This window comes from Macaca mulatta, chromosome 10, assembly GCF_049350105.2.
Source record: "Macaca mulatta isolate MMU2019108-1 chromosome 10, T2T-MMU8v2.0, whole genome shotgun sequence".
NCBI lineage: Eukaryota > Metazoa > Chordata > Mammalia > Primates > Cercopithecidae > Macaca > Macaca mulatta.
In genome coordinates, this window is record NC_133415.1 from 32,657,734 (window position 1) to 32,665,941 (window position 8,208).

General features: G+C 55.4%; 1 protein-coding gene across 50 annotated transcripts in view; it reads right to left on the bottom strand.

Annotated features, from left to right (window-relative positions):
- TANGO2 (transport and golgi organization 2 homolog) overlaps window positions 1-7,956 on the bottom strand; it is a 46,706-nt gene extending 38,750 nt beyond the window's left edge. For 8 of the 50 annotated variants that reach the window (XR_013399600.1, XM_077950969.1, XM_077950959.1 and 5 more), the window contains exon 1: window positions 7,760-7,894. The gene's annotated coding sequence lies outside the window, so the exon portion shown is untranslated. Of the gene's footprint in view, window positions 1-7,578 lie in introns of all 50 variants that reach the window. The other 42 variants (XM_077950971.1, XM_077950960.1, XM_077950976.1 and 39 more) reach the window with 13 other exon arrangements.
- Between the last annotated feature and the right edge of the window lie 252 nt (window positions 7,957-8,208).

Genomic DNA, 8,208 nt, shown 5'->3' on the forward strand with positions numbered 1-8,208 from the left:
AGGCCAACAGGCATCAGGCACCTGACCGTGCCAGTCGCCCACCCCACACCAACCAGCACCACCTCTACTAGCTTTTGTATAATGCCAAGGAACGCTGCCTGCTCATTCACCCTCTATTCAGCCTCTCTGTGCCCCAGCCCAAGGCTGAGTCTCCTGCTGCCACGACTGGCAGCTCTGGAGGCTGGTGGGGTCCACAGTTGTTAATCCCATTGCTCAGGTCACCCAGGAGCACATTCTGGTGAGAAACATTTCCAATTACATTTAACAGGCCAAAGCCCCATCCCGCAGGGCTCATGTCTGTCATCTCAGCACTTTGGGAGGCCCAGCAGGAGGACTGTTTGAGGTCAGGAGTTTAAGGCCAGCCTGGGAAACACAGCAAGTCCCTGTCTACAAAAAGCAAATAAAGGCCAGGCGCGGTGGCTCACGCCTGTAATCCCCGCACTTTGGGAGGCCGAGGCAGGTGGATCATGAGGTCAGGAGATCAAAACCATCCTGGCTAACATGGTGAAACCCCGTCTCTACTAAAAATACAAAAAATTAGCCGGGCATGGTGGCGGGCACCTGTAGTCCCAGCAACTCAGGAGGCTGAGGCAGGAGAATGGCGTGAACCTGGGAGGCAGAACTTGCAGTGAGCCGAGATTGTGCCACTGCACTCCAGCCTGGCAACAGAGTGAGACGCTGTCTCAAATAAATAAATAAATAAGCAAATAAAAACAATTAGCCAGGCACAGTGGCATATGCCTGTGGTCCCAACTACTTGGGAGGCTGAGGTAGGAGGATGGCTTGAGCCTGGAAGATCAAGGCTGCAGTGAATTATGATTATATCACTGCACTCCAGCAACAGAGCAACAGAGGGAGACTCTGTCTCAATATAATATTAATAATATAATAAAATAAGGCCGGGTGCAGTGGCTCATGGCTGTAATCTCTGCACTTTGGGAGGCTGAGGCGGGCAGATCATTTGAGGTCAGGAATTCCAAGACCAGCCTGGCCAACACAGTGAAACCCTGTCTCTACTAAAAATACAAAAATTAGCCAGGCATGGTAGCACAGGCCTATAATCCCAGCTACTCAGGAGGCTGAGGCAGGAGGATCACTTGAGTCCAGGAGCCAAAGGGTGCAGTGAACCGAGATTGTGCCACTGCACTCCAGCCTGGGTGACAGCGTGAGACTCCGTTTCAAAAAAGTAAAGTAAAATAAAATAAATAAAAATAAAATAAAATTAGCCGAGCACAGTGACATGCATCTGTAGTCCCAGCTACACAGGAGGCTGAGGCAAGAGGATTGCTCGAGCCCAGGAGTTTGAGGCTGCAGTGAGCTATAACAGTACCACTGCACTCCAGCCTGGGTGACAAAGCAAGACTCTGAGTCTCAAAAAAGAAAACAAAAAAAGCCTCAGCCAAGGGCTGCCTGTGGCACCAGAGTGTTCTTAGCCTGCCTGCACATACATGTGAGCAGACACATGTATGCTGTGGGGTTAACACACTAGGGTCCCACTGCTCCGTTCTCCCTGACTGGCCATGAAGTCCGTCTCCACCAGAGCCATGTCCCCACTGGTTCACCACTGCCCAGCTTTCCCGCTTCTCTGCCTCTCAGCTCTGGCTGGTGTCTTAGTCCCATCAAGTGACCATCCCTAGCACATGCTCTGCACATGGGCTGATTTGGTTTGGATCTGTGTCCCCACCAAATCTCACGCTGAATTGTAATTACCAGTGTTGGAGGTGGGACCTGGTGGGAGGTGATTGGATCACGGAGGCGGAATTCTCACGAAGGTTTAGCACCATCCCCCCCACCGGTACTGTACAGTGATAAGAGTTCTCACGAGATCTGGTTTTAAGTGTGTTTTAAATCTCTCTCTTCTTCCTGCTCCAGCTGTGTGAAGTGCTGGCTCATGCTTCGCCTTCTGCCATGATTGTTAAGTTTCCTGAGGCCTCCCCGGAAGCTGAGCAAATGCCAGCATCATGCTTCCTATACACCTTGCAGAACCATGAGCCAATTAAACCTCTTTTTTAAATAAATGACCCAATCCCAGGTATTTCTTTACAGCAGTGGGAGAGCGGCTGAGGACATTCCTAGGATAGACCCAGGAGGTGGAATTGCTCCATCCATGGGTGACGCTTTCAGATAAGCAGACTCGGCCAAGTTCCCGCTAACGTCTAGCGCCAGAACCTGCTGCCACTCACCCACCTCCAGGGTGTATGTGGTGTAGGAAATGTTCCCACCAGGGTTTTATGGGCATTCCCTACTGGCTGGGCAACTTGCGACCTCCTGTATGTTCTTGCCTACAATTCACCAATGTGGTTACTGACCACTGGGCCTTTGTCTCACTGACCCTGGTGTGATGTGGGCCACCATGTGCCTGTCCCAGGCCTGCAACTGTTTTCTCCCTAGCTGTCCCCTGCCTTTCAGGGGACAAAATGCCTGTGATGCTGCCTCATAGAAATAGTCTTATATTACATGGGATTTTCCCATCGTTACCGTACAGTGGTCATGTCCCCTGTCTTGCTAAAGGAGGCTCTCCTTGTCCCAAAATGAGAACTCCTTTTTCTTAACTACTTTGTATGGTTGCACAGTGGTGAAGCTCTTTTTTTTCCTTTTTTGAGACGAAGTCTCGCTCTGTCTCTCAGGCTGGAGTGCAATGGTGCAATCTCAACTCACTACAACCTCTGCCTCCCAGGTTCAAGCAATTCTCCTGCCTCAGCCTCCCGAGTAGCTGGGATTACAGGCGCATGCCACCAGGCCCAGCTAATTTTTGTATTTTTAGTAAAGACGGGTTTTCATCACGTTGGTCAGGATGGTCTTGAACTCCTGACCTCATGATCCCCTGCCTCGGCCTCCCAAAATGCTGGGATTATAGGTGTGAGCCACTGCGCCCGGCCTTGGTGAAGCTCTTGGATCTGCCCGCTGTCTGCCTGTGTGAATGCTGTGAGGTGGGGACGACCCATGCTTCCCAAACACACAGCCAATCATCCTCAGGTGGCCGCTGGCCATCCAGTCTGGCTCACCTCAGCCACACCCTGAACTCCTAGTCACATGGGCCCCTTGAGGCCCTGCATGTGTCACCAGGCCTCTGAGGCTGCAGTAGTCACCTTAGCTTCAACGCATTCTTGGGTGTCTGGAGGGCACTCTTCAGACTGTCCCTCTTGGCTATTCAAAGAACCTTCCAAACCCTGCCTAGATCACGCTATGCCCCAACCCCTGCTCACCATGCCAGGCACTCTGCAGGTGCCCAAGTCCACAAAGTGACACAGTAAGAAAGCCCATAACCTGGAAAGGAAGCCAGCCTGTGCCCTTCCACGGCGATGAACAGGAACAAGCCCCCGTTCCCGAGGCAGCAGGGAGGTCCCAGCCAGAAGATAACACTCTGCTTGGTCTTCCATGCAGAGGCCAGAGATAAGCAACATCTGCCCATGGAGACAGAAGGCAGGGCAGGGCCACCCGGTCTAGGCAGCCACTGGGGGACACGATGGAGATGTCCGGGTGCTGGCGGTGGTTTCATGTGTGATATGGATGGTAGTTGTGTGGCTGGGTTCACTTTGTACAATCTGTCACACCAGGCACTGAAAGCGTGCACACCTAGTAGGCATGCTTCCCGGTGGGGAACAGTAATGTCCACCCTCAAAAGAAAGTGCACTGGCCAGGCGCAGTGGCTCACGCCTGTAATTCCAACACTTTGGGAGGCCGAGGCGGGTGGGTCACCTGAGGTCAGGAGTTCAAGACCAGCCTGGCCAACATGGTAAAACCCTGTCTCTAATAAAAACACAAAAATTAGCTGGGCATGGTGATGCACACCTGTAATCCCAGCTACTCAGGAGGCTGAGGCAGGAGGATCACTTGAACCCGGGAGGCAGAGGTTGCAGTGGCATGATCTCAGTTCACTGCAACCTCTCCCTCCGTGGTTCAAGCGATTCTCCTGCCTCAGCCTTCTGAGGTGACAAAGCAAGACGCCATCTCAAAAAGAAAAAAAAATGAAAGTGCACAGATCCTGCCATCCTTCCCTGCTGGGACTGGGACATTTCTATGGGCAGGGAAGTGAGGGAAGGAAAGGCAAGAACCCAAGTGTCACTTGTTCATGGAAAGCAAGAGAAGACCCAATCAGCCCCAGTGCAAGACAGCTCTGCACAGGACGGGGTGCAGCTGGGCTGTCACGGCAACGCCACACCTGGAGACCCTGGGGGCCATAGGGGATGGGACACACGCTCTTGGTGGAACCACTTCCCTTTGGCAACCAAAAAGGCAAACATAGCACGTGGGCAGAGGGGAGGTGTGCTAAGCAGAAAGCAGTGGTGACAGAGGCAGGGGTGCACACGAGGGAACAGAAAGTTATTAGAACCACAGCGACAAGGGGACCTAGACACTTGGGAGGGTAGCCGTCAAGTCGGGCTCCTATTGGGGCTACACGTGGTGAGTCCCTGAACAGAGGGCAACTGAGTCCTACAGTCTGCTGCCCCCGTTTAATAGCCTCAATGCCCACAAGGGCTGGTGCAGCAGGGCTGAGCAGCCGGGCGCCCAATCCCCAGCCCTTGTAATCCCCACCCCATCAGCTGTGGCAGCCCCCAGGGGCGGAGCTTGAAAGCTTGAGCTGCTCTTTTCAAAGGACAAGGCAGACACAGACATGTGACATGGGCTCCTGGTGGCTGCCAGCAGAGGCGGTAAACACACATAAGAACACAGTGTCGCTGTTCCCGGGGCCTGGGCAGAGAAAGTCCTAACGTCGGGAAACCTTCTGGATTGCAAGGCCACTGCAATGCCCTGCTGCCCTCCTATCTCCTCAGCAACACCTCACCAATCTACACTCTCTGGCTATTAAATGGCATTTTTTATTTTTTATTTTTTTGAGATGGAGTTTTGCTCTTGTCGCCTAGGCTGGAGTGCAATGGTGCGATCTCGGCTCACTGCAACCTCCACCTCCTGGGTTCAAGCGATTCTCCTGCCTCAGCCTGCTGAGTCATTGGGATTACAGGTGCACGCCACCACGCCCAGCAAACTTTTGTATTTTTTTTTAGTAGAGACAGGGTTTCACCATGTTGTCCAGGCTGGTCTCAAACTCCTGACCTCAGGTGATCCACCCGCCTTGGCCTCCCAAAGTGCTGGGATTACAAGCGTGAGCCACTGCACCGGGCCTAAATGGCATTTTATCATGACACATTTTCTTTTCTTCTTTTTTTTTGAGATGGAGTCTTGCTCTGTTGCCCAGGCTGGAGTGCAGTGGCACGATCTCAGCTCACTGCAAGCTCCACCTCCTGGGTTTGCGCCATTCTCCTGCCTCAGCCTCCCGAGTAGCTGGGACTATAGGCACCAGCCACCATGCCCGGCTAATTTTTTTGTATTTTTAGTAGAGACGGGGTTTCACCGTGTTAGCCAGGATGGTCTTGATCTCCTGGCCTCGTAGTCTGCCCACCTCGGCCTCCCGAAGTACTGGGATTACAGGCGTGAGCCACCAAGCCCAGCCTATCACAACACATTTTCTACAGTGGTACTCTCTCCTCAGATCTTCACAATGCTTCCGGGGCATTACTTCAGCCTCACACCAGAGGATCACTGTCTCTTCCCAGTTCCAAGGAGCAACACAAACAAGAGGCATCGTGAGCAGACAGAAGGCTCTGGACACAGGGTGGCCCCATCCTCAGGCCCTCCTGGGAGGAACACTCAGCTTCCTCACAAGCCAGGAACAGGTCAGCCTCGCAGCGGCCCCTGCGGCCTGAGTGGTTAGTGAAAACAAAAAGGGGGCACTCCTACCACGCCTGCAAAGAGGGTGAAGGCAAGCACTTCAAGTTAGCGTGGCACTGAAGATCTTGATGGATGCACCCTCAAATGTCAGCAAGCGCACCAGGGGAGCAGCCGCTGGGAGAAGGAGGCCGGCCTTTTTTATTTTTAAGCATGCATAAACTATTTTTGCAATCTAAAAAGGAAGTTGAGAGAAAAAGGGGAAAAAGCTGCAGTGATAACCTCAAAAGGCAGCTCAGTCCTTCTCGGGTGACCTTGTTTTCACAGAGCCCATCCTTATGGTAGGGATAGGCTTGTTTTCAAGATAGCCCAAACCCTATGGTAGGGGCCAACAAAGGCCAGGCTCTGCCATGCTGCTGCCATGTGCTGACTGACATATCACCAAAGGATGGGCCCTGCTTCTCATGCATCTGGAGTGTCAATGACAAGCATGGCCCTACTTCGAGAAGTCTTCCCAGCCTCCCTGTCCTGGGCTGTTTCTCTCCAGACCCCTTCTGGGGTCCCTGAGAAGTCCCTCATATATCTGTGGGTGTTTTCAGAAGCAGCACGCTTAGGTGGGCACCAGGGTGCCCTCCAAGTTCACCATCTGGTGCAGAAGCCAGGCACAGGATCAAGTTCCCAAGACACTACGTGTGATTACACACACTGCAAAACGTAATCAGAATGACAGCCCACAAGTGAAGACCAAGGAAGCACAAAGGGCTGGCAGCCCAGGCAGAGCTGACAGCTGGTCATCTCAGCTCAGGGAAGGGCTATGGCCACCACACATCACAGCAGGCAGGCGCTTGGTCTGAGGGGCCTGCAGTCTGGGGACATGCAAGTAACACAAAGCTGTGTAGGGGCCCAAGAGGGTGGGGGCACCAGGGCACCCCACCCTGGACCACCAGAGCAGTAGGATCCTGCGGGAACAGAGGCTCTGCTGTGTCCATCTAACAACATGGTCACCCTCTCCAGCTGCCCCCAACCCACCCAACAGGACACAGATGCAGGAAAACTCCTAGGAGAGTGGCCCAGGAGTAGTAGAGGCACTGGGAGCGGGCCCTGGATCTGAATGACCTTGGGAACACCATCTGTCCCCTTAGCCTGAGTTTTCCTTGTGGGAGCAGGACTGGATCAAAGAATGCTTGCCCCAAAAGGCTGCCCAAAGGCAAATGAGCTAGCGTGAGAAAGCCTTCCAAAGAGCTACTCAGCTACCCCTTACAGCTGCTGTCACATCTGCCTCATGGAAGAGGGCTCTGCCCCCAGAGTGGCAGCAAAACAGTGGTTAGTAGGTCTGGAGCCACACAATAGGCCTGGCCAGTGCAGACAGCCCTGGCCAGGACAGGGCATGTGACATTCCTGAAGAGGAAGGGGGCCTGAGGCCCAGGGACTTGTCCAAGGGCAGAAGGTTCACTCTAAAGCTTGTGGCCCAGCAGGAAGCCAAGGGAGCACAGAAGAGGTGCTGGGGGCAGGGAAGGTGGGGGGTCTCAGCAAACAGCCCTCTCTGTGCCCACTTCCCTAGAGGAAAACGGGCAAAGCCCAGGCTGCGGTGGGGCAAGGACTGCCCTGAGTGCAGCCCTGCCAGCCCCTACCTCTGATGCCCTGGAGGTGGGGGTGGGGGATGTAACTACCCAAACCTCCCCAGGAAGGCCGCATTCAGGCGCAGGGATGACCCAGCACTTACTAACTACTCACACCCACATTAGCTGTCACCCTGCTGGCCCGCAGCAGGCCGCAGGTAGGGGACAGAGTGACTGGGCTCCAGAGCTGTCCCTGATGCTGCCAAGGCCGCGCAGCCCACCCACCCTGCAGGGACCACGCAGCTCCCGGCCCTGTCAGTCTCAGCCTCCCCGCAGCGAGTCTGGTTCCCACCTGCCAGTGTCCCTCGCATCCCGTGTCAGCGGGTAGTATCAAAAACGCCTTCCAGTAAGGCGCGGGGCATTTTCGTCGGCCGGATCGACGTGGTAGCCCCTGACCCAGCCGCCTGATTCTATACCATACCTCAGAAAGGGGAAACTGAGGCAGGGCAAGGCGGTGCGGCCAGCCCACCCACCTTCAAGCAGCCTAGCCCGGTCCGCGCACCCAGAGCCCGGTGCCCCCGAGCCCAGGCCGGCCAGGCAACCAGAGGAGTCGGCCAGCCCCGGAGCCGCGCACTCACCGCCTCCGCCGCCGCCGCCGACTTCCGGGTGCCGCGCCCGCGCGCCACCGCAGCCAGCCCAGTCCCCGCCCGGCCCGAAGCCGGCGCCTTCACCATTGGGCCGCGCAGCGAGGGGCGGGGCGGCGCGCCGCATGCCGGAGTCCCGTTGGCTGCGCGCGCTGTCGCTCGGAGGCTGCAGTCTCCTGGCGCCCCGCCCCCGAGGCTGCGCCATGGCTTGGGGCTGCGCAGGCGTCTGAGCGCTTCCCGATCCCGCGGCCTTCGGGTACTCCGCGACTCCCTGCCTGCGGGGACGCCCTGGAAGGTTGCAGCCGCTCCTCAGCTCATGCCCTCATGGACACCATCTG